General features: G+C 38.7%; 2 long non-coding RNA genes across 2 annotated transcripts in view; one reads left to right on the forward strand and one right to left on the reverse strand.

Moving 5' to 3' along the window:
- The window catches only part of LOC137209159 (uncharacterized), a 104,081-nt gene that overhangs the window by 64,784 nt on the left and 12,299 nt on the right, over positions 1-26,998 (forward strand). The window contains exons 3-4 of the long non-coding RNA XR_010935926.1: positions 15,930-16,005; positions 17,202-17,282. This is a non-coding gene — a long non-coding RNA (uncharacterized lncRNA). The remainder of the gene's footprint in view (positions 1-15,929; positions 16,006-17,201; positions 17,283-26,998) is intronic.
- LOC137209158 (uncharacterized) overlaps positions 6,199-26,998 on the reverse strand; it is a 41,122-nt gene continuing 20,322 nt past the window's right edge. Inside the window, exons 4-5 of the long non-coding RNA XR_010935925.1 lie at positions 13,166-13,321; positions 6,199-6,949 (exon numbers count right to left, since the gene is read on the reverse strand). This is a non-coding gene — a long non-coding RNA (uncharacterized lncRNA). The remainder of the gene's footprint in view (positions 6,950-13,165; positions 13,322-26,998) is intronic.

Below are 26,998 nucleotides of genomic sequence, written 5' to 3' on the forward strand. Positions count from 1 at the left end.
GTCCAGTTTGCCCACACCACTTATTGAAGAGGGTGCCTTTTCTCCACTGTATATTCTTGCCTCCTTTATCAAAGATAAGGTGACCATATGTGTGTGGGTTTATCTCTGGGCTTTCTATCCTGTTCCATTGATCTATCTTTCTGTTTTTGTGCCAGTACCGTACTGTCTTTATTACTGTAGCTTTGTAATATAGTCTGAAGTCAGGGAGCCTGATTCCTCCAGCTCCATTTTTCCTTCTCAAGATTGCTTTGGCTATTCGGGGTCTTTTGTGTTTCCATACAAATTGTGAAATTTTTTGCTCTAGTTCTGTGAAAAATGCCAGTGGTAGTTTCATAGGGATTGCATTGAATCTGTAGATTGGTTTGGGTCGGAGAGTCATTTTCACAATGTTGATTCTTCCAATCCAAGAACATGGTATATCTCTCCATCTATTTGTATCATCTTTAATGTCTTTCATCAGTGTCTTATAATTTTCTGCATACAGGTCTTTTGTCTCCTTAGGTAGGTTTATTCCTAGATATTTTATTCTTTTTGGTGCAGTGGTAAATGGGAGTGTTTTCTTAATTTCACTTTCAGATTTTTCATCAATAGTGTATAGGAATGACAGAGATTTCTGTGCATTAATTTTGTATCCTGCTAGTTTACCAAATTCATTAATTAGCTCTAGTAGTTTTCTGGTAGCATCTTTAGGATTCTCTATGTATAGCATCATGTCATCTGCAAACAGTGACAGCTTCACTTCTTTTCCGATTTTGATTCCTTTTATTTCTTTTTCTTCTCTGATTGCTATGGCTAGAACTTCCAAAACTATGTTGAATAAGAGTGGTGAGAGTGGGCAACCTTGTCTTGTTCCTGATCTTAGTGGAAATGGTTTCAGTTTTTCACCATTGAGAGTGATGTTGGCTGTGAGTTTGTCATATATGGCCTTTATTAGGTTGAGGAAAGTTCCCTCTATGCCTACTTCCTGCAGGGTTTTTATCATAAATGGGAGCTGAATTTTGTCGAAAGCTCTGTCTGCATCTATTGAGATAATCATATGCTTATTTTCCTTCAATTTGTTAATATGGTGTATCACGTTGATTGATTTGTGTATATTGAAGAATCATTGCATTCCTGAAATAAACCTCACTTGATCATGGTGTAGGATCCTTTTAATGTGCTGTTGGATTCTGTTTGCTAGTATTTTGTTGAGGATTTTTGCATCTATGTTCATCAGTGATACTGGCCTGTAGTTTTCTTTCCTTGTGACATCTTAGTCTGGTTTTGGTATCCGGGTGATGGTGGCCTTGTAGAATGAGTTTGGGAGTGTTCCTCCCTCTGCTGTATTTTGGAAGAGTTTGAGAAGGATAGGTGTTAGCTCTTCTCTAAATGTTTGATAGAATTCGCCTGTGAAGCCATCTGGTCCTGGGCTTTTGTTTGTTGGAAGATTTTTAATCACAGTTTCAATTTCAGTGCTTGTGATTGGTCTGTTCATATTTTCTATTTCTTCCTGTTTCAATCTTGGCAGGTTGTGCATTTCTACGAATTTGTCCATTTCTTCCAGGTTGTCCATTTTATTGGCATAGACTTGCTTGTAGTAATCTCTCATGATCTTTTGTATTTCTGCAGCGTCAGTTGTTACTTCTCCTTTTCATTTATAATTCTATTGATTTGAGTCTTCTCCCTTTTTTTCTTGATGAGTCTGGCTAATGGTTTATCAGTTTTGTTTCTCTTCTCAAAGAACCAGCTTTTACTTTTATTGATCTTTGTTATCATTTCCTTCATTTCTTTTTCATTCATTTCTGATCTGATCTTTATGGTTTCTTTCCTTCTAATAACTTTGGGGTTTTTTGTTCTTCTTTCCCTAACTGCTTTAGGTGCAAGGTTAGCTTGTTTATTTGAGATGTTTCCTGTTTCTTAAGGTAGGATTGTATTGCTATAAACTTCCCTCTTAGAACTGCTTTTGCTGCATCCTATAGATTTGGATCATCGTGTCTCCATTGTCATTTGTTTCTAGGTATTTTTTTTTATTTCCTCTTTAATTTCTTCAGTGATACCTTCGTTATTAAGTAATGTATTGTTTAGCCTCCATGTGTTTGTATTTTTTACAGATCTTTTCCTGTAATTGATATCTAATCTCATAGCATTGTGGTCAGAAAAGATACTTGATATGAGTTCAATTTTCTTAAATTTACCAAGGCTAGATTTGTGACCCAAGATATGATCTATCCTGGAGAATGTTCCAAGAGCACTTGAGAAAAATGTGTACTCTGTTGTTTTTGGATGGAATGTCCTATAAATATCAACTAAGTCCATCTTGTTTAATGTATCATTTAAAGCTTGTGTTTCCTTCTTTATTTTCATTTTGGATGATCTGTTCATTGGTGAAAGTGGGGTGTTAAAATCCCCTACTATGATTTTGTTACTGTCAATTTCCCTTTTTATGGTTGTTAGTGTTCGCCTTATGTATTGAGGTGCTCCTATGTTGGGTGCATAAATATTTACAACTGTTATATCTTCTTCTTGGATTGATCCCTGGATCATTATGTAGTGTCCTACTTTGTCTCTTGTAATAGTCTTTATTTTAACGTGTATTTTGTCTCATATGAGAATTGCTACTCCAGCTTTCTTCTGATTTCCATTTGCATGGAATATCTTTCCATCCCCTCACTTTCAGTCTGTATGTGTCCCTAGGTCTGAAGTGGGTCTCTTGTAGACAGCATATATAGGGGTCTTGTTTTTGTATCCATTCAGTCAGTCTGTGTCTTTTGGTGGGAGCATTTAATCCATTTACATTTAAGGTAATTATCAATATGTATGTTCCTATTCCCATTTTCTTAATTGTTTTGGGTTTGTTATGGTAGGTCTTTTCCTTCTCTTGTGTTTCCTGCCTAGAGAAGTTCCTTTAGCATTTTTTGTAAAGCTGGTTTGGTGGTGCTGAACTCTCTCAGGTTTTGCTTGTCTGTAAAGGTTTTAATTTCTCCATCAAATCTGAATGAGATCCTCGCTGGGTAGAGTAATCTTGGTTGTAGGTTTTTCTTCTTCATCACTTTAAATATGTCCTGCCACTCCCTTGTGGCTTGCAGAGTTTCTGCTGAAAGATCAGCTGTTAACCTTATGGGGATTCTCTTGTGTGTTATTTGTTGTTTTTCCCTTGCTGCTTTTAATATGTTTTCTTTGTATTTAATTCTTGATAGTTTGATTAATATGTGTCTTGGCATGTTTCTCCTTGGATTTATCCTGTATGGGACTCTCTGTGCTTCCTGGACTTGATTACCTATTTCCTTTCCCATATTAGGGAAGTTTTCAACTATAATCTCTTCAAATATTTTCTCAGTACCTTTCTCTTTCTCTTCTTCTTCTGGGACCCCTATAATTCGAATGTTGGTGTGTTTAATGTTGTCCCAGAGGTCTCTGAGACTGTCCTCAGTTCTTTTCATTCTGTTTTCTTTATTCTGCTCTGCAGTAGTTATTTCCACTATTTTATCATCCAGGTCACTTATCCGTTCTTCTGCCTCAGTTATTCTGCTATTGATCCCTTCTAGAGTATTTTTAATTTTATTTATTGTGCTGTTCATCGTTGCTTGTTTCCTCTTTTGTTCTTCTAGGTCCTTGTTAAATGTTCCTTGCATTTTCTCTATTGTATTTCCAAGATTTTGGATCATCTTTACTATCATTATTCTGAATTCTGTTTCAGGTTGACTGCCTATTTCCTCTTCATTTGTTAGGTCTCATGGGTTTTTACATTGCTCCTTCATCTGCTGTGTGTTTCTCTGTCTTCTCATTTTGTTTAATTTACTGTATTTGCGGTCTCCTTTTTGCAGGCTGGAGGTTCATAGTTCCCGTTGTTTTTGGTGTCTGTCCCCAGTGGCTAAGGTTGGTTCTGTGGATTGTGTAGGCTTCCTGGTGGAGGGGACTAGTGCCTGTGTTCTGGTTGATGAGGCTGCATCTTGTCTTTCTGGTGGGCAGGTCATCTGGTGTTTTGTTTTGGGGTGTCTGTGGCCTTATTATGATTTTAGGCAGCCTCTCTGCTAATGGATGGGGTTGTGTTCCTGTCTTGCTAATTGTCTGGCATAGGGTGTCCAGCACAGGAGCTTGCTGGTCGTTGAGTAAAGCTGGGTGCTGGTGCTGAGATAGCGATCTCTGGGAGATTTTCGCTGTTTGATATTACGTGGAGCTGGGAGGTCTCTTGTGTACCAGTGTCCTGAAGTTGGCTCTCCCACCTCAGAGGCACAGCCCTGACGCCTGGCTGGAGCACCTAGTGATTGTCCTCCACACGGCTCAGAATAAAATGGAGAAAAAGTAGAAAGAAAGAAGGAAAGAGGATAAAATAAAATAAAGTAAGATAAAATAAAGTTATTAAAATAAAAAATATTTAAAAAATTTAAAACCTTTTAAAAAAAAGAAACAAAATCTGGATGGTCAGAACCCTAGGACAAATGGTGAAAGCAAAGCTATACAGACAAAATCTCACACAGAAGCATACACATACACACTCACAAAAAGAGGAAAAGGGGAATAAGTAATATATCTTGCTCCCAACGTCCACCTCCTCAATTTGGGATGATTCATTGTGTATTCAGGTATTCCACAGATGCAGGGTACATCAAGTTGATTGTGGAGATTTAATCCGCTGCTCCTGAGGGTGCTGAGAGAGATTTCCCTTTCTCTTCTTTGTTCGCACAGCTCCCGGGGTTCAGCTTTGGATTTGGCCCCGCCTCTGCATGTAAGTTGCTGTAGGGTGTCTGTTCTTCGCTCAGACAGGTCAGGGTTAAAGGTGGAGCTGATTCGGGGGCTCTGGCTCACTCAGGCCGGGGGGAGGGAGGGGTACGGATGCAGGGCGAGCCTGTGGTGGCAGAGGCCGGCGTGACGTTGCAGCAGCCTGAGGCACCCTGTTCATTTTTCCGGGGGAAGTTGTCCCTGGATCCTGGGACCCTGGCAGTGGCGGGCTGCACAGCGTCCCGGGAGGGGCGGTGTGGAGAGTGACCTGTGCTCGCACACTGGCTTCTTCTGGCTTCAGCAGCAGCCTTAGCATCTCATGCCTGTCTCTGGGGTCCGCGCTATTAGCCACGTCTCACGCCCGTCTCTGGGGTCCATGCTTTTAGCCACGGCTCGCGCCCATCTTTGGAGCTCCATTAAGCAGCGCTCTTAATCCCCTCTCCTTGCGCACCAGGAAAAAAAGAGGGAAGAAAAAGTCTTGCCTGTTCGGCAGGGCCAGACTTTTCCCCAGACTCCCTCCCGGCTAGCTGTGGTGCACTAACCCCTTCAGGCTGTGTTCACACCGCCAACCCCAGTCCTCTCCCTGCGCTCCGACCGAAGCCCGAGCCTCAGCTCCCAGCCCCGCCGCCCCGGCGGGTGAGCAGACAAGCCTCTCGGGCTGGTGGGTGCTCGTCGGCACCAATTCTCTGTGCGGGAATCTCTCCGCTTTGCCCTCTGCACCCGTTGCTGCACTCTCCTCCGCAGCTCCGAAGCTTCCCCCTCCGCTACCCGCAGTCTCTGCCCGCGAAGGGGCTTCCTAGTGTGTGGAAACCTTTCCAACTTCACAGCTCCCTCCCACTGGTGCAGGTCCTGTCCCTATTCTTTTTTTTTGCTGTTCGCGGGACTCTCGCTGTTGTGGCCTCTCCCGTTGCGGAGCACAGGCTCCAGACGCGCAGGCCCAGCGGCCAAGGCTCACGGGCCCAGCCGCTCTGCGGCATGTGGGATCCTCCCGGACCGGGGTACGAACCTGTGTCCCCTGCGTCAGCAGGCGGACTCTCAACCACTGCGCCACCAGGGAAGCCCCGTCCCTATTCTGTTGTCTCTGTTTTTTCTCTTTTCTTTTGCCCTACCCAGGTACCTGGGGAGTTTCTTGCCTTTTGGGAGGTCTGAGGTGTTCTGCCAGCGTTCAGTGGGTGTTCTATAGAAGCAGTTCCACGTGTAGATTTATTTCTGATGTATCTGTGGGGAGGAAGGTGATCTCCGCCTCTTACTCTTCCGCCATCTTCTCCAGAATCCAAACAAATATTCTAAGTAAGCTTTCTTTCTTTTTTTTTTTTTTTTGCCTCTCTCATTATCTTGTTATTGTAACATAGATCAGGGGTTGGCAAACTTTTTTCTGAAAGGAATGAGATAGTAAATATTTCAGGCCTTGCAGTCTCTATGAACTCTGTTTCAACTACTGCACCCTGATAATGTAGTGTCAAAACAACCATGGACAATACATTAAGGAAAGAGTGTGGCTGTGTTTCAATAAAACTTTATTTACAGATCAAGCAGTGGGCCACATTTGGTCTCTGGGTTGTAGTTTGCTAATCCCTACATAGACTACAGGTCCCCATACAAGACAATCTCGAGTGCAAAAGAAAATCTGGTTATGAATAAAGAAACCAAGAACTTATTTATTGATTGACAAAAATGCACACTGGAAGCTATAGTTGTCATTTATTTAAATTTTTTCTCCCAGTATTATTTTAATTGTCCTTCTGGTTTCTTGAGGATCCCTCACTCCATTTAATCCTATGACTATAAATCATGGCACTTTGTTCTCTACCACAATGGTAGGTCCTTAGCCAGGGCGGCCAAACTGAGTAGTGCCTTCCCAATGGTCACAGTGACTGGGAGGCAGGCACATGATTCAAGCAAGTCCAGTTAGAATCTTCCCTGAACTTGATATGTAAGTAGTAGGAGACAGTTTTCTTCACTGAGGGTCTACTAAGAGAGGGGGCTGAAGAGCTTTAACTTATACTAGCTATTTTGCCAGTCATTTGGTCACTGCTTATGTTCAGAGCAACTCCAAGCAGAGATAAACAGAGTCCAGAGCCATGGCGACATTGTTTGGGAAGTTTAATCCAGCTATGTCCAGAGCCAGAGACATGCCAGGACTTCCTGGTTAGGTGAGTCAGTGAATTCCATTTTAGCTTCAGCTAGTTTGAGTTGAGTTTCCATCAGCTGCAGACGGTAGATTAGAGACAAAAATACTGCTTCATTGAATCTGGAAGGGGATAATTAACATTTGAATTCCTTGAATGTGCCAAGCATAATACATGCTAATCTTAGTTAAACTTAAAATAGCTTTATGTTTAAGGTTGAGAGAACAGGGACTCAGAGATAAGCGATTTGCTTGAAGTTACGTAAATTTTTGGTAGAGTTATGATTTGACTGCTAACATTTTTGACTCTGAAGACCATGCTCTTTATATGGTACTAAGGAAGCACAGAAATTAAATGAAAAAAAGAGTAAAATATAATATTGGGATTTCTCAATATTTCCCTTAAACTGATTTCTTCTAGGGCTCCACAACTGAGGGAGAGAATAAAGATGATGCTTGAAGCATCAGAAAGATTACATGTAGTATATGACCTGTTAAGCAATCAATCATGGATAGCCTTTCAAAGCTTCTCTGAATCCTAGAATGGGGTGTTTCTAGCCTAACTGTCCACAGGCGAAAGCTGGAAAATGTTCCTCTTTTTCTCCTGCTTAGGGAGACCAGATTTCATATGTATGAAGGAAATGAGGCGCCAGGCAAGCGGTTCATTTCCATATCTCTAAGTGGGCTGTGTGAGCTTGACAAGGAAGGGCACGTAAGGGATATAAAAGCACCATCAAAGATTCATGCTGAGGAAACTCTTCTTGAGAGCTATATGGAGACAGAAGTACAAGAGGGGCTTCTTTATAGGTGGAAAGAGGTGATAATTAAACATAATTTGTAGAGGGAAATTAACGGTGATGGACTTGAATCCTTTATAGCAAATGTAAATTTCAAGGCAATTTTGTGTGGAGAAGTAAAAAGCTATAATATATGGCTGAGTGGTATATGCTGACAGTAATGGTCCTCTTGTGCAGTGGGTTATTAAAGAGTTTCATCTCGTGGTTTTCAATAATGAAAAGGGAGGCAGTCTGGGGGCATTTTCTGAGATACGTCCCTTGTGTTGATGTAGCTTATACAACCAGTAGGTTATCTCAACAGCTGCATGGAAAAGGTTAAATTTGCTAAGGAGAGTAAAAGACTAAAATGTGAGAAGCATCCTATTTTAGAAAAATGTATTATTTCTTCTAAGAGACTAACAAACTGTGACCTTGGGCAAGTCATTTAATCTCTATGGGGCTTGATCTCTACATCCAGTACAAGGATCTTATCCATGGCTTTTTCCAACTCCAGTAATCTATGATTCCTTCTTATGGTAAAAACACCCTCTTGGAATGAAGAAATGTCAGGGACATTTTGCTTGGACTCACTTTCTCTCTCTCTTCCCTTATTTTTGAAATGGATTCTAGAATCAGCTCCAGGACTGCATGTCCTCCACTGAACAAGATACAGATATGGTGAAGAATCAGAGTCATTTGACAAAGCTTGATGTTCAAGCTTTCACAAAGATCTACAGAAGGAAAACTTGTAGGGAAACCAATAGCTCCGTTTCACTGGGTCACAGTACGAATGACTATATGGGTTTGGGATGTGCTTGAATAGTCCTGGCTTGTGAGGATTGGACCTTAAGGAAATGAGAAATGGGATTCGGAAAGAAAGAAGAGATCATTTATTTTTGATAGTTTACTGCACTTATTAAACTTCTGGGGGTTGAATACGGAAAGATAGTATTAATATATCATGTTTTAAAGACCTTAATCATTCAAGTTCTAGAGCGGAACTATCTTACTTTAGTATATTTGTCGAAACTGATTAACCAATGTTGACTCATGATTGGTGACTAAAGTCCAAACTATTCAGATTTACTTAGTGTTTACCTAATGTCCCTTTTCTGTCCCAGGATTCCATCTAGAATAGAACACTACCTTTGGTCCTAATGACTCCTTAGAGCTCTTTAAAGTATGACAATTTCTCAAATATTTCCTGTTTTTGATGACTTTGACACTTTAGGGGAATGCAGGTCAGGTAGTGAGTAGCATGCTTCTCAAGTTGGCTTTGTCTGATTTTTTTTTTTTTTTTCTTGATTGCATTGGGCTTGCCGGTTCTTGGAAGACCACAGGGTTCGTAAAGTGATAGCTTTTCCACATCATATTAAGTGCATATTCTACCCATATTATTTATCACTCAAGATGTTAAGCTTGATCACATGGCTGAGGTAGTGTTTGTCAACTTTCTCCACTGTAAAGTTACTCCCCTCACTTTTCTGTACTATATTTAGAGGGAAGTCAGTCCCTCCCACAATTAAGGGAGTGGGGAATTATACTCCACCTATTTGATGAGAAAGTAACTACATAAATTGTCAGGAATTCTTCTGTATGGGAGATTTGCCTATTCTTATTAATTATTTATTACATCACTATAGACTCAGATATTTAGGTTTAGATTTACACATTGGGTTATATTCTAATACATGTTATTTATTTTATTGCTCAAGGTTTCAGTTTTGGACATTGGGAGCTCTTTCAGTTGGCTCCTGTGTCCCTCTGACATACCCTACTGGTTTTTGTTTTGTTTTCCTTATTTTCTGACACTGTAAGATGCTCCAGGCTCATCCCGCATATCCTTGCCTTGGCTTTCAAAGCTGTCATTTCTCCTGGAAGCCCTAGTTTCTTTTCTTGGGGAATGATGTTTGAGGGAGGGAGGAACAGGGAATAAACTTTTAATGGATACAGAGTTTCAGTTTGGGAAGATGAAAAAAGTTCTGGAGATGAATGGTGGTGATGGTTGCATAATAATGTGAATATTCTCAATTAATGCCACTGAACTATACACTTAAAATTGTTAAAATGGTAAATTTCATGTTATGTATATTTTACCACAATTCAAATATGCTTTGTTTAAAAAACAAAGAAACCTTCCAACTTGTTTCCAATGAATGAGAGTTCCTGTTGCTCCACATTCTCACCAGCATTTAGTTGTCAGACTTTGTTTTGGGGTTTTTGTTTCATCTATCGTAACAGGTGTGTAGTGATATCTCATTCTTGTTTTGATAGTGGTATCTGACTGCTATCTGAATTTGCATTTCCCTAATGACATATGCTGTTAAGTGTCGTTCCATGTGCTTGTTTGCCATTTGTGTATCCGCTTTGCTGATGTGCTTGATACTTTACTCTTTTTAAATTGGCTTATTTTTTATTGCTGAGTTTTAAGAATTCTTTGTACATTCTGGATACAAGCCCTTTATCAGATATGTGATTTGCAAATATTTTCTAGCAGTCTGTGGCTTTTCATTCTCTTAACAATGTATTTCACAGAGCAAGTTTTTAATTTTAATAACATCCAGCTTAGCCACTTTTTCATGGATCATTCTTTTGGTTTTTGTACCTAAAAGGTCATAACCACTGTATATCATACTAGTTTTCTTCTTGAGGTGTCTATGTGTAAAGAGAGCGGTCCATTTGTTTCAGTACTATTTATTGGAAAGACTACTCTTTCCCCATTGAACTGCCTTTGCACCTTTGTCAAAAATCAGGTGATTATGTGGTATCTTTATTCTCTTCCACTGATCTATGTGTTTATTCTTTCACCAAAACTGCACTGTCTCTAAAAGAAGTATAAGGCATATTATGTATTTTTTAAAATTTAATTTTTATTTTATATTGGGCTATAGTTGATTCACAATGTTGTGTAGGTTTCAGGTGTATATAGCAAGGTGAATTGGTTATACATATATCCATTCTTTTTCAGGTTCTTTTCCCATATAGGGTATTACAGAATACCGAGCAGAGTTCCCTGTGCTATCAGTAGGTCCTTGTTGATTTTATATATAGTAGTGTGATTTTTTTATAGCCATTATTTTGTATTTTATTATTAATTTATTTTTGGCCATGCCACACAGCTTGCAGGTGTATCACCTTTTTAGATTCCAAATATAAGTGATATCATATTTGACTATCTCTGACTGACTTCACTTAGTATGATAATCTCTAGATCCAACCATGTTGCTGCAAATGACATTATTTTTTATGGCTGAGTAATATTCCATTGTGTGTGCACATATACATACATATGTAGGTGTGTGTATACATATATATATATATATATGTATATATATATATATAAAAATATACACACATACACCACATCTTCTTTATCCATTTATCTGTCGATGGACATTTAGGTTGCTTCCATGTCTTGGCTATTGTAAACAGCACTGCAGTGAACATTGGGGTGCATGTGAACCATGGTCTTCTCTGGATATATGCCCAGGAGTGGGACTGCTGGATCATATGGTAGCTCTATTCATACTGTTCTCCGTAGTGGCTGTACCAATTTACATTCCCCAAATCAGCATAGGAGGGTTTCCTTTTCTCCACACCCTCTCCACCATTTATTGTTTGTAGACTTCTTGATGATGGCCATTCTGACTGGTGTGAAGTAGCTGCAGTTTTGACTTGCATTTCTCTAATAATTAGTGATGTTGAGCATCTTTCCATGTGCTTTTTGGCTATCTGTATGTCTTCTTTGGTGAAATGTCTACTTAGGACTTCTGCCCATTTTTTGACTGGGTTGTTTTTTTTTTGATATTGACCTGCATGTACTGTTTGTAGATTAATCCCTTGTCAGTTGCATTGTTTGCAAATATTTTCTTGCATCCCGTAGGTTGTCTTTTCATTTTGTTGATGGTTTCCTTTACTGTGCAAAAGCTTTTAAGTTTAACTAGGTCCCATTTGTTTAGCTTTGTTTTTATTTCCATTCCTCTAGGAGATGGATTGAAAAAGATCTTGCTGCGATTTATGTCCAAGAGTGCTCTGCCTGTGTTTTCCTCTAGGAGTTTTATAGTATCTGGTCTTCCATTTAGGTCTTAAATTGATTTGTGTATGGTATTAAAGAATGTTCTAATTTCATCCTTTTACATGCAGCTGTCCAGTTTTCCCAGCACCACTTATTGAAGAGGCTGTCTTTCCTCTATTGTATATTCTTGCCTCCTTTGTTGTAGATTAATTGACCATAGGTGCATGGGTTTATTTCTGGGCTTTCCATCCTGTTCCATGGATTTATATTTCTGTTTTTGTGCCAGTATCATATTGTTTTGCTCACTGTAGCTTTGTAGTATAGTCTGAAGTCAGGAAGATAGTCTGAAGTCAGGAAGCTTGAGTCCTCCAGCTCTCTTCTTCCTCAAGATTGCTATTTGGGGTCTTTTGCGTTTCCATACAAATTGTAAAATTTTTTGTTCTGTGAATAATGCCATTAGTAATTTCATAGAGATTGCACTGGATCTGTAGATTGCCTTGGGTGGTATGGTTATTGTAACAATATTCTTTCAATATAAGAACACAGTGTATCTATCTTTCCATAGAACACAGTATATCTTTCCATATGTTTGTGTCTTCTTCAACTTCTTTCATTAGTTTCTTACAGTTTTCAAAGTACATGTCTTTGGCCTCCTTGTGTAGGTTTTATTCCAGTGTTTCTTAAATTTTCGTGAAACTACTTCAGTTTTTTTCTTAGGACACAAAACAAGCATGAATCATATCAAGAAAGCTCTAACTCCAGGCCACTAAGATTTTTTCATTAAATTTTTCTAGAAATTTTTAGTTATCATCAGTTTTAGATCTGTGATCCATGATGAGTGAGTTATTCACTGTATATGGTGTGAGATTAGGGTTGAGGTTTATTTTTTCAATATGAGGCCCAGTTGTTTCAGCACAATTTGTTGAAAAGAATTGTCTTGCTCCCATTGTATTTCCTTGGCAGATTTGTTCAAAATCATATGGTTGCAATACTATTTCTGGACTGTCTATTCCATTAAAATATATGTCTATCACACTGTTTTAATTACTGTAGCTTACTATAAAGTCTTGCTAACTAGTTTTACACTCCAAGGATCAACACTTTCAAAATAGCCTTGACTATCCTGGCCTTTCCACGTCCATAAATTTTAGAATCAAATTGTCAAAATCTCTTGGGATTTTGATTGAGATTGCATTGAGGCACCACATTAATTTTGTAAAATTTGACATTCTCTCAGTAATATTTTGCAGTTTTCAACATACACCTCTTGTACAGATTGTCTTATATTCATCTGTAAATATTTCATGTTTATGATATTGCAAATGGTATTTTTATTTAATCCAATTATAAGTTGCTAGTATAGTATATAGAAATACTATCAATTGTGTATAAACACTGTGTCCTGCCATCTTACTAAAATCACTCGTCAGTTTGCATAGTTTCTTGTAGATTCTTTGGATTTTCTACTTAGATGATCATGTTATCTACAAATATGTATAGTCTTCTTCGTTCCTTTTCAATCTGTTCATTTTACTTATTTTTTCTTACCTTATTGCACTAGTTAAGATCTCCCACACAAAATTAAATATTGAGCTGGTGAGAGCAGACATCCTTGTTTCTTTCCTATCATGGGCATAAAGCATTTAGCCTTATGGATGATGTCAGCTGTAGGTTTTTCATCAGGTTGAGGAATTTTTCTTCCTACTAAGTGAAAAAGACGTAAGTAAGTGGTGAGGTATATTATCAGTTGTTGCCATAGTGTACTGTCAGTGCAGTGCAATTCCAAGCAAACTTCCAAAAGGCTTTTTGGTAGATATTGAAAAGCTGTTGCTAAAATTCTTATGGAAACGTAAAGGACCTAGAAATGCTAAAACAACTTTAGAAGACTTTGTTTGAAAAGTTGCAGGGATCATACTAGCTGACTTCAAGAGTTGTTCTAAAGCTACAGTAATCAAAAACTGTGATGTTAGAGTCAAGATAAATGAACAATAGACTAGACTAGAATAGAGAAACTAGAACTAGATATGGTTAGTTGACTTTCAACAAAGAAGGAAAAATTACTTGATGGAGAATAAATAGCTGTTTCAACAAATGCTGAAAAAAGTTGATATCAATATTCAAAAAAATGAAAGATAACAAATTCATGTCTTGCAATATTTACAAAAAATTAACTCAAACTCTGGATCTAAATATAATACCTAAAACTATAAAATTTCTAGAATAAACTGTAGGAGAAAAGCTTTCTTACCAAAAGGAGAAACCGACTTTATCCAAGTTAAGGACTTCTGCTCTTCTAAAAAATGAAGAGACAGGCCACAGAGTGGTAGAAAATATTTGCAGTCAGTCACATATGTCTGATAAAGGACTTACAAAGAACATTTTATGGCTAGAAGTCCCAACATAATATGTATTATGTTTTGGAGAAAAGAATAGAGAGAGAATGAATGAAAAGCAATAAGAGTAACACAACAGGGCTTCCCTGGTGGTGCAGTAGTCAAGAATGCAAGGGACACGATCCCTGTTCCGGGAAGATCCCATATGCCGTGGAGCAACTAAGCCTGTGTGCCACAACTACTGAGCCTGCACGCCTAGAGCCTGTGCTCTGCAACAGGAGAAGCCCCCGCACAGCAATGAAGACCCAACGCAGCCAAAAATTAATTAAAAAAAATAAAGTAACACAACAGCACCCAAACTATATTGACGCATTGTGTATACACCTCAGGGCATTGTCAGTAAAGAGAAAAATCTACGTATTCACATCTTTGCCTCAGAACAGGCTTCAGGAATTCAGGTAACAACACTAGGTTTGTCAACAACAGTATTGGCAACAAGAAGGCAGTGGAACGCTTGCAAAGTACAGATGGAAATTCTTTGATTTTAGAATTCTATGCCCCCAGATACTGGTCAGGTAAGGGTGAGCCTGAACTCAGAAGTTCTAGAGTTTATAGGCTGTGTCTGAAAATACCTACTTTTTAGAGGCTGAATTACATCAGGAAAAATAGTCTATCCAGAAAGAAGCAGGAGTATGTGTGAAGATACAGTTAACAGAAGTGAGAACTCCTCGTTGCTAGGCCTAAATAAGTATTTGTTATGAAAAGAAAGGAATCTTAACAATAATATGAACTAATCTTCTAGGCATTTTCCACACGGACGTTGGGGCAGAGTCGAGGGGAAGAAAACTGAAAGCGTGTGAAATTTTTACATTGGTCTGGATGACACGTTACTCGTTAGCTGATTCCAGACTTTAAATGAAATAAAAACTACAGCAAGTTACAGAATTACCTCACATAGGGACTGCTCAGTTAATGATGTTGGACCTTAACAGCTCTTGAAATAGTATACCCTTTAGTATACCATTTTTTGGACACCACTCTTTTTTTGTTTCAGCATAATGACATCACCTAAAAACACACTAAGTAGATGCCCTCTGAGACGTGGTGTTTTCTAAGATGTTACGTTTTCAAGCAGAGTCCTTCACCAATTTACTAGACACACTTTCTAGTCAGAGAATATCATCTGAAACAAATTTAAACTGCAGGTCATGGTTCAATGAGCCACAGCATTTTTATTGGTGAATTTATGCCAAGTGAGAAGGATGAAGAGTTGCTTCTTCAGTCTGTGCACTTTTTCCATATGTTTCTAGACTTACCCTTTATTTTTCCTAGATTGCTGTTTTTGAGTGCATGGTAAAAACATAAACTCCAATTGTTAACTAAGAAAGAGGTGCAGAATGATGAATGCACCTTCCAAAGAGCAAGCCCTGGCCCTCTTCTCCACCGAACACCACTGACTCTAAACTTCTCATTCTATGCAGAGTACACTAAATCTGTATTATATTATGTATTTATTGGGTTTTAAAGTATTGTTTATCATCTCATATAAAGTTGTTTAATTGTTCAATGTACCTATTTCTATTTGTGCAAATTATGTGGGTCTCTAGGCTTGAAATGAAGCACATCTAATTTTTCCCGTTCCCAGTTGATAGACATGGGTTTATCTATTTCAGCTCTAACATGTAAAAGAGCTTACAAGTCATCGCCCTTGGCAGTGCAAGAAAAAAGTTCTTGAGCCTATCAAAGAACTGGGGCCACAGGGAAAACTGTCCCTCTAAAATCAGAGAGATTGGTGCATCCAGAGAAATACAGCACTAGAAATTTGCTTACCTGGAGGGGAAGCCACAAGTTGTATAAACACTTCGTTTAGTAGTAATCTTGACAAGTTGCTGTAAGCTGAGTGCTAACTAGCTTGATCCCGACACATTCCTGGGGGCTGCAATCACAATCACTTACACTGTTTTGGGCTTTCCTTCTAGGAACCCTACAGCTTTGCACAGTATGGATTCAAGAAAAATCTGCGGCTCTGACAAAGGAAGGGGGAAAGCAGCAAGGGTAATCCTCTCATTTTCTTCTCTATAACAAAGACTGACTTATCTCACCTGGGGAAAGAGATTTCCTTCCCCTTGTAGTCCCTTCTAGCATTTGTATTTCACCTAAGAGCAGAAAGACAAAGTTAACAGGGGACAGAACTTCAAGGAAACATACTGGGAACTTGGTACAAGGAAGATGGGAGGAGCTATGTACCTTGAAGAGGGACAGAAACAGTTGGGAAGGCCACTCCGAGACAAATCTCCACTCAAAGGCTATTTCTTACCTCCTCTGCACCCAACAAACATAGCCCCCCTCTGAGAAGTATGAATAGGACAAAGAAAAGCCTTAAAGCCCAAAGAGGAAACAAATAATGACACTAGCTAGTAGAGACTCCACATTCCTCTGTAGCTATAGCAAACATTAAAGCAGTCCAGCTCATATCCAGATTACCATAAATCCTGCCCCTAAAAGGTCTATTTACCTGTAGGTACTATTGATACATGACAACTTTTACTTTTTTATTAAAAGGCATACTGAAAGGCAGTTTGGGGAGAAAAAGCAATCATCATAGGAGATAAGGCATTTGGAATATAACCATGATTAATAATATGTTAATTAAAAAATAGGCAGCATGCAAGATCAAACAGGTAATGTCAGCAGAGTTGTGGAGATTTCAAAAGTAAATGTTTGTTAGAAATCAAAAACAGAGTTAACGCTTTGGGTGGCTCATAAGTAGACTTAAGGAAAGAATCAGTAAACTTGAAGATAGATCAAGAACTGGCAGAAGGAGAGAATGGGGCAGAAGAAGAAATGTTTGAGGGAGGTAATCATTGCTGAGATGGTACCAAAGTTATTGACAGACACCAAACCACAATTTTCAGAAGCTCAGAGAACACCAAGTAAGATAAATATCAAAAACCACCACACCTAGATGTATTATCTTTACCTGTAGAAAACCAGAGACAAAGAAAATCCTGAAAGAAACTAAAGAGGGAAAGAAACCTTCCCAATATAGGAACAAGGGTAAGAACACAGCCCATGCAAGCAAAAGGAGAATACTGTAAAATGTTGAAAGAAAATGGCCAACATAGAATTCAATGCAATGTCTAGCAAAAGTATTTTTTTAAAGTAAAGGAGACAGAGACTTTCTCAGACAAAAACATAGCGAACTTGTTACCAGCAGCACAGTCCTATTAAAAAACTAAAACTTTCTTCAGGCAGATGGAAATTATCTACCTTAAGAACTTGGATCTACCTAAGGAAAGGAAGAGTGTCTGTCAGTCAGAGAAGGAATAGAGGTAAATATTTTATTATTCTTTATTCATCTAAAAGACATCTTTTTGTTCAAAGCAATAAAGGAACAAGGTATTGGGTAACTATAGCATATCAGTAAGTGAAATGTATTAGAGAAATGTCACAAAGGATGGTTGGAGGAATTGAGAATACTCTGTTATACGGGCCCTGTACTATACATGAAGTTGTATAATGTTATTTGAAAGTCGATTTAGATGGTTTGTAATCTATGTATTGTGAACCCTAAGAAAATCACTAAAGACACTTTAAAAGGAAATATGATACATCAAGAGGAGATAAAAGAATCATATAAAATTCTCAATTAAAACCAAAGGAGACAGAGAAACAGGAGGTAAAAAGAAGGAAAGAACAAATGTACTGTTTAGAATATAGTTTCAAAGATGGCAGAGTTTAATCAAACTGTATCAATAATCACTTTAAATATAAACAAAGTCCACAATTGTCAGACCAGAGGAAAAAAGTGCCATCTAGAAGAAAGCCACTTTAAATGTAAAGACTCCAGCTAAAGTAAAGCAATGGTAAATGATGTAACAGGCTAACATTAATCAAAATTAAGCTGCAGGAACTATATTAATTTCAGATGAAACAGATTGTCAGGGATTGAAGAAGGATAATGATAGAGGGAAGTCAGTTCTCCAAGAACACATGAAAAATCATAAACATGTATGTAACTAACCAAAGAGCATCAAAATGCATGAGACTATGGAGACTTCAACACAACTCTGTCGGTAATTGATAGATTAGGTTAGGCAGGCGAAAAATCAGTAAAAACGTAAGTGACCTGGACAACACTATAAATCAATTTGATCAAATTGACGTAACTAGAATACTCCATCAAACAAGAGGAGAACACACATTCTTCTCAAGAACACTTGAAGTAGTCACCAAAATAGAAACAACGATACACTAGGCCATAACATACACCTTAACATTTTTAAAAGAATAGAAGTCATGTAGAGTATGCTCTCAGCTTACCACAGCATCAAACCTGGTTTAGTGATTTCTAACCACTAAAGGTTAGTGATTTCTAACCTTTCTGTTAGAAATCACTAACAGAAAGATATAGCTGGAAAATTCCCAAATATTTGGATATTAAACAGCACACTTCTAAGTAATCACTAGGTCAAATAAGTTTTAAAGAAATTTTAAACTAAATGAAAATATAACATCAAAATGTGCTGAGAGGGAGAGTTATAGCATTAAGCACATATATTAGAAAAGAAGACAGATTTGCAATTGATTACCTAAATCTCCATCTAAGAAAACTACAGTAAGAAGAACAAATTGACCCTAAAGCAAGCAGAGGAAACAAATTATAAAAACTAGAGGAGAAGGCAACAGAAGTTAAACTAGGAAAACACAGAGAAAATGAATGAAACCAATAAGTGCTTATTTGAAAAGATTAATAAAAATTGTTCAGGCTCTACACAGCTCAATCTGAAAAAGATGATACAAATTACAAATATCAGGAATGAGGCAGGGGTCACACTACTCCCAAGGACATTAAAAGGATAAAAAGAAGTACTATGAACAACTCTATGCCCACAAATTTGATAACTTAGATAAAATGATCTAATGTCTTAAATTACAAAAATTACCAAATCTCACTTAAGGAGAGACATAGATAATCTGAATGGTACCACAGCTATTAAAGAAATTGAGTTCATCATTTACAGCCTCTCAAAAGTGAAATCACCAGGTTCAGGTGATATAACTGGTGATTTCAACCACACTTTTAAAGAAAAAATGATACCAATACTCCACAATATCTTTAAAATTTGCTCTTCATGAGGGAACACATCCCAACTCATTTTATGAGGCCATCATTACCCTAAAACAAAAACTTGGTAAAGACACTATGAGAAAGAAAACTAGAGACCCATATAGCTCATAAACGTAGACAAAAGATTTTTAACACAGTACAAGTAAATGGACTCCAGCAACACATGAAAAGGATAATACAGCACTACTGAGCAGAGTTCATTCCAGGGAGTCAAGGACAGTTTGATGTCATAAATCAATCAATTTCACTACGTTAGCAGACTGAATAAAACCATCTTCTCATTTAACAAAATGCAGCACCCATTTAGGATTTTTAAAAATTAGAATTAAAGTGAATTTCCTTAACCAGTGAAGGATATATTAAAGAACCCCTATAGCTAACAGTATAAGACACTGAATACTTGCTTCCTAAGTTTTGGACCAAAAAAAGATGCCATCTCTTACTACATACATTCAATATTATATTAGAAACCCCAGGGTAGTGCAATAAGAAAAAAAGAATAAAAGTTACACAGCTTGGAAAGGAAGCATGGATTACATGTCGATGTAGAAACTCTACCATGTTATAAAAAACAAATAAACCCTTGGCATTAATAAGGGGGTATACAGCAAGGTTACAGGATACAAGCTCAGTGTACAAAACTCAACTGCTTTCCTTTACATAAGCAAACAAACAATTGAAATTTAAAACATTTTAAACACATCATATACAATAGCACCTAAAAAGGAAGTACTTAGCTGTAAATCAAAAAAATATGGACAGGATCTGTATGTGGAAAACTATAAAACACGGGTAAGATAAATCAAAAAAAGATCTAGATAAATGAAGAGAGAGTCAAAACTCCTGCATTAGAAGTTTCATAATTGTTAAGATGTCAGTTCTTCCCAACTTGTTCTACAGAGCTGCTGAAATCCCAGAGTTCCAGCAAGCTGTTTTTGGTAACTAATTCTAAAATTTATAGGGAAAAGCAAAAGACAGAGAACAGTTCCACAATACTGAATCAAGAAGAACAAAGTTGAAGGGCTCACATTACCAAACTTCAAGACATAATAGGAGGAGGGAGGAGCTGAGGAAGATGGCGGAAGAGTAAGACGTGGAGATCACCTTTCTCCCCACAGATACACCAGAAATACATCTACACGTGGAACTGCTCCTACAGAACACCTACTGGACACTGGCAGAAGACCTCAGACCTCCCAAAAGGCAAGAAACTCCCCACGTACCTGGGTAGGGCAAAGCAAAAGAAAAAAGAAAAAACAGAGACAAAAGAATAGGGACAGGACCTGCACCAGTGGGAGGGAGCTGTGAAGGAGGAAAGGTTTGCACACATTAGCAGCCCCTTTGTGGGCAGAGACTGTGGGAGGTGGAGGGGGGAAAAGCTTTGGAGCCACGGAGGAGAGCGCAGCCACAGGGATGTGGAGGGCAAAGTGGAGAGGTTCCCACACAGAGGATCGGTGCTAACGAGCACTCACCAGCCTGAGAGGCTTGTCTGCTCCCCCGCCGAGGCGGCGGGGCTGGGAGCTGAGGCTCGGGCTTCGGGAGAGTACTGACAGCTTGAACACAGACTGAAGGGGTTAGTGCACCACGGCTAGCCAGGAGGGAGTCCAGGAGAAGTCTGGAGCTGCGAAGAGGCAAGAGACTTTTTCTTGCCTCTTTGTTTCCTGATGCGCGACTAGAGGAGATTAAGAGCACTGCTTAATGGAGCTCCAGAGACAGGCGCGAGCCGTGGCCAACAGCCTGGACCCAGAGACAGGCATGAGACGCTAATAACGCCGCTGCTACTGCCACCAAGAAGCCTGTGCAGCCCGCCACTGCCAGGGTCCTGGGATCCAGGGACCACTTCCCCAGGACAACGCATGGCGCACCTCAGGCTTGCCCCGCACTCTGTGCCCCTCCCTCCCCCCGGCCTGAGTGAGCCAGAGCCCCTGCATCAGCAGCTCCTTTGACCCCGTCCTGTCTGAGCGAAGAACAGACGCCCTCCAGCGACCTACACGAACAGGCAGGTCCACATCCAAAGCCAGGAGCTGTACGAACAAAGAAGAGAAAGGGAAATCTCTCCCAGCAGCCTCAGGAGCAGTGGATTAAATCTCCACAGTCAACTTGTTGAACCCTGCATCTGTGGAATACCTGAGTAGACAACGAATCATCCCAAATTGAGGAGGTGGACATTGGGAGCAAGATATGTTATTTTTTCCCCTTTTCCTGAGTGCATGTGTATGCTTCTGTGTGAGAGTTTGTCTGTATAGATTTGTTTTCACCATTTGTCCTAGTGTTCTGTCCATCCGTTGTGTTTGGATCTTTTACTTAAAAAAAATTTTTTTTCCTTAATAATTATTATTTTAATAACTTTATTTTATCTTTATTTTATCCTCTTTGTTTCATTCTACTTTTTCTCCCTTTTATTCTGAGCCGTGTGGAGGACAGTCTCTTGGTGCTCCAGCCAGGCATCAGGGCTGTGCCTCTGAGGTGGGAGAGCCAACTTCAGGACACTGGTCCACAAGAGAACTCCCATCTCCACGTAATATCAAACGGCGAAAATCTCCCAGAGATCTCCATCTCAACACCAGCACCCAGCTTCACTCAACGACCAGCAAGCTACAGTACTGGACATCCTATGCCAAGCAACTAGCAAGACAGGGACACAACCCCACCCATTAGCAGAGAGGCTGCCTAAGATCATAATAAGGCCACAGACACCCCAAAACACACCACCAGACGTGGACCTGCCCACCAGAAAGACAAGATCCAGCCTCATCCACCAGAACAAAGGCACTAGTCCCCTCCACCAGGAAGCCTACACAACCCACTGAACCAACCTTAGCCACTGGGGACAGACACCAAAAACAACGGGAACTACGAACCTGCAGCCTGCAAAAAGGAGACCCCAAACACAGTAAGTTAAGCAAAATGAGAAGACAGAGAAACACACAGCAGATGAAGGAGCAAGGTAAAAACCCACCAGACCTAACAAATGAAGAGGAAAAAGGCAGTCTACCTGAAAAAGAATTCAGAATAATGATGGTAACAATGATCCACAATCTTGGAAATACAATAGAGAAAATGGAAGGAACATTTAACAAGGACCTAGAAGAACTAAAGAGGAAACAAGCAACGATGAACAGCACAATAAATGAAATGAAAGATACTCTAGATAACTGAGGCAGAAGAACGGATAAGTGACCTGGATGATAAAATAGTGGAAAAAACTACTGCAGAGCAGAATAAAGAAAAAAGAATGTAAAGAACTGAGGACAGTCTCAGAGACCTTTGGGACAACATTAAACACACCAACATTCGAATTATAGGGGTCCCAGAAGAAGAAAAGAAAGGGACTGAGAAAATATCTGAAAAGATTATAGTTGAAAACATAACTAATTTGGGAAACGAAATAGTTAATCAAGTCCAGGAAGCACAGAGAGTCCCATACAGGATAAATCCAAGGAAACGCCAAGACACATATTAATCAAACTGTCAAAAATTAAATACAAAGAAAACATATTAAAAGCAGCAAGGGGAAAACAACAAATAACACACAAGGGAATCCCCATAAGGTTAAGAGCTGATCTTTCAGCAGAAACTCTGCAAGCCAGAAGGGAGTGGCAGGACATATTTAAAGTGATGAAAGAGAAAAACCTACAACCAAGGTTACTCTACCCAGCGAGGATCTCATTCAGATTTGATGGAGAAATTAAAACCTTTACAGACAAGCAAAAGCTGAGAGAGTTCAGCACTACCAAACCAGCCTTACAACAAATGCTAAAGGAACTTCTCTAGGCAAGAAAATTAAGAAAATGGGAATAGGAACATACATATCTATAATTACCTTAAATGTAAATGGATTAAATTCTCCCACCAAAAGACACAGTTTGGCTGAATGGATACAAAAACAAGATCCGTATATATGCTGTCTACAAGAGACCCACTTCAGACCTAGGGACCCATGCAGACTGAAAGTGAGGGGATGGAAAAAGATATTCCATGCAAATGGAAATGAAAAGAAGGCTGGAGTAGCAATTCTCACATCAGACAGAATAGACTTTAAAATAAAGACTATTAAAGAGACAAAGAAGGACACTACATAATGATCAAGGGATCGATCCAAGAAGAAGACATAACAACTGTAAATATTTATGCACCCAACACAGGAGCACCTCAATACATAAGGCAAATACTAACAGCCATAAAAGGGGAAATCGACAGTAACACATTCATAGTAGGGGACTTTAACACCCCACTTTCACCAATGGACAGATCATCCAAAATGAAAATCAATAAGGAAACACAAGCTTTAAATGATACATTAAACAAGATGGACTTAATTGATATTTATAGGACATTCCATCCAAAAACAACAGAATACACATTTTTCTCAAGTGCTCTTGGAACATTCTCCAGGATAGATCATATCTTGGGTCACAAATCTAGCCTAGGTAAATTTAAGAAAATTGAACTCATATCAAGTATCTTTTCTGACCACAACACTATGAGACTAGATATCAATTACAGGAAAAGATCTGTAAAAAATACAAACACATGGAGGCTAAACAATACACTACTTAATAACAAAGTGATCACTGAAGAAATCAAAGAGGAAGTAAAAATACCTAGAAACAAATGACAATAGAGACACGACAACCCAAAACCTATGGGATGCAGCAAAAGCAGTTGTAAGAGGTGAGTTTATAGCAATGCAATCCTACCTTAAGAAACAGGAAACATCTCGAATAAACAACATAACCTTGCACCTAAAGCAATTAGAGAAAGAACAAAAAATCCCCAAAGTTAGCAGAAGGAAAGAAATCATAAAGATCAGATCAGAAATAAATGAAAAAGAAATGAAGGAAACGACAGCAAAGATCAATAAAACTAAAAGCTGGTTCTTTGAGAAGATAAACAAAATTGATAAACCATTAGCCAGACTCATCAGGGAAAAAAGGGAGAAGACTCAGATCAATAGAATTAGAAATGAAAATGGAGGAGTAACAACTGACACTGCAGGAATACAAAGGATCATGAGAGATTACTACAAGCAAGTCTATGCCAATAAAATGGACAACCTGGAAGAAATGGCAAAATTCTTAGAAATGAACAACCTGCTGAGACTGAACCAGGAAGAAATAGAAAATATGAACAGACCAATCACAAGCACTGAAATTGAAACTGTGATTAAAAATCTTCCAACAAACAAAAGCCCAGGACCAGATGGCTTCACAGGCGAATTCTATCAAGCATTTAGAGAAGAGCTAACATCTATCCTTCTCAAACTCTTCCTAAGTATAGCAGAGGGAGGAATACTCCCAAACTCATTCTACGAGGTTACCATCACCCTGATACCAGACTAAGATGTCACAGGAAAGAAAACTACAGCCCAATATCACTGATGAACATAGATGCAAAAATCCTCAAAGAAATACTAGCAAACAGAATCCAACAGCACATTAAAAGGATCCTACACCATGATCAAGTGGGGTTTATTCCAGGAATGCAGGGATTCTTCAATATATGCATTTCAATTGACGTGATACACCATATCAACAAACTGAAGGAGAAAAACCATATGATCATCTAAATAGATGCACAAAAAGCTTTTGACAAAATTTAACACCCATTTATGATAAAAACCCTGCCGAAAGTAGGCATAGAGGGAACTTTCCTCAACATAATAAAGGCCATATATGACAAACCCACAGCCAACATTGTCTTCAATGGTGAAAAACTGAAAGCATTTCCACTAAGATCAGGAACAAGACAAGGTTGCCCACTCTCAGCACTCTTATTCAACATAGTTTTGGAAATTTTAGCCACAGCAATCAAGAAAAAGAAATAAAAGGAATCAAAACTGGAAAAGAAGTAAAGCTGTCACTGTTTGCAGATGACATGATGCTATACATAGAGAATCGTAAAGATGCTACCAGAAAACTACTAGAGCTAATCAATGAATTTGGTAAACTAGCAGGATACAAAATTAATGCACAGAAATCTCTAGCATTCCTATACACTAATTACGAAAAATCTGAAAGTGAAATTAACACTCCCATTTCCCATTGCAACAAAAAGAATAAAATATCTAGGAATAAACCTACCTAAGGAGACAAAAGACCTGTATGCAGAAAATTATAAGACACTGATGAAAGAAATTAAAGATGATACAAATAGATGGAGAGATATACCATGTTCTTGGATTGGAAGAATCAACATGACTCTACTACCCAAAGCAATCTACAGATTCAATGCCATCTATATGAAACTACCACTGGCATTTTTTACAGAACTAGAACAAAAAATTTCACAATTTCTATTGAAACACAAAAGACTCCGAATAGCCAAAGCAATCTTGAGAACGAAAAATGGAGCTGGAAGAAATCAGGCTCCTTGACTTCAGACTATCCTACAAAGCTACTGTAATCAAGACAGTATGGTACTGGCAGAAAAACAGAAATACAGATCAATGGAACAGGATAGAAAGCCCAGAGATAAACCCACGCACATATGGTCACCATATCTTTGATAAAGGAGACAAGAATATACAGTGGAGAAAAGACAGCCTCTTCAGTAAGTGGTGCTGGGCAAACTGGACAGGTACATGTAAAAGTATGAAATTAGAACACTCCCTAATACCATACACAAAAATAAACTCAAAATGGATTAAAGACCTAAATGTAAGGTCAGACAGTATCAAACTCTTAGAGGAAAACATAGGCAGAACACTCTATGACATAAATCACAGCAAGATCCTTTTTGACCCACCTCCTAGAGAAATGGAAATAAAAACAGAAATAAACAAATGGGACCTAATGAAACTTAAAAGCTTTTGCACAGCAAAGGAGACCATAAAGAAGATGAAATTACAGCCCTCAGAATGGGAGAAAATATTTGCAAATGAAGCAACTGACAAAGGATTAATCTCCAAGATTTACAAGCAGTGCATGCAGCTCAATAACAGAAAAACAAACAACCCAATCCAAAAATGGGCAGAGGACCTAAATAGCCATATCTCCAAAGAAGATATACAGATTGCCAACAAACACATGAAAGAATGCTCAACATCATTCATCACTAGAGAAATGCAAATCAAAACTACAATGAGGTATCATCTCACACTGCTCAGAATGGCCATCATCAAAATATCTAGGAAGAATAAATGCTGAAGAGGGTGTGGAGAAAAGGGAACACTCTTGCACTGTTGGTTGGAATGTAAACTGATACAGCCACTATGGAGAAGAGTATGGAGGTTCCTTAAAAAACTACAAATAGAACTACCATACAACCCAGCAATCCCACTACTGGGCAGATACCCTGTGAAAACCATAATTCAAAAAGAGTCATGTACCAAAATGTTCATTGCAGCTCTATTTACAATAGCCAGGACATGGAGGCAACCTAAGCGTCCATCACCAGATGAATGGATAAAGAAGATGTGGCACAGATATACAATGGAATATTACTCAGCCATAAAAAGAAACGAAATTGAGATATTTGTAGTGAGGTGGATGGACCTAGAGTCTGTCATACAGAGTGAAGTAAGTCAGAAAGAGGAAAACAAATACTGTATGCTAACACATATATATGGAATCTAAGAAAAAAAAAAGTCATGAAGAACCTAGGGGTAAGATGGAAATAAAGACACAGACCTACTAGAGAATGGACTTGAGGATATGGGGAGGGGGAAGGGTAAGCTGGGACAAAGTGAGAGAGTGGCATGGACATATATACACTACCAAACGTAAAATAGATAGCTAGTGGGAAGCAGCCGCATAGCACAGGGAGATCAGCTCAGTGATTTGTGACCACCTAGAGGGGTGGGATAGGGAGGGTGGGAGGGAGGGAGATGCAAGAGGTAAGAGATATGGGAACATATGTATATGTATAACTGATTCACTTTATTATAAAGCAGAAACTAACACACCAGTGTAAAGC

This window comes from Pseudorca crassidens, chromosome 16, assembly GCF_039906515.1.
Source record: "Pseudorca crassidens isolate mPseCra1 chromosome 16, mPseCra1.hap1, whole genome shotgun sequence".
NCBI classification, from domain to species: Eukaryota; Metazoa; Chordata; class Mammalia; order Artiodactyla; family Delphinidae; genus Pseudorca; species Pseudorca crassidens.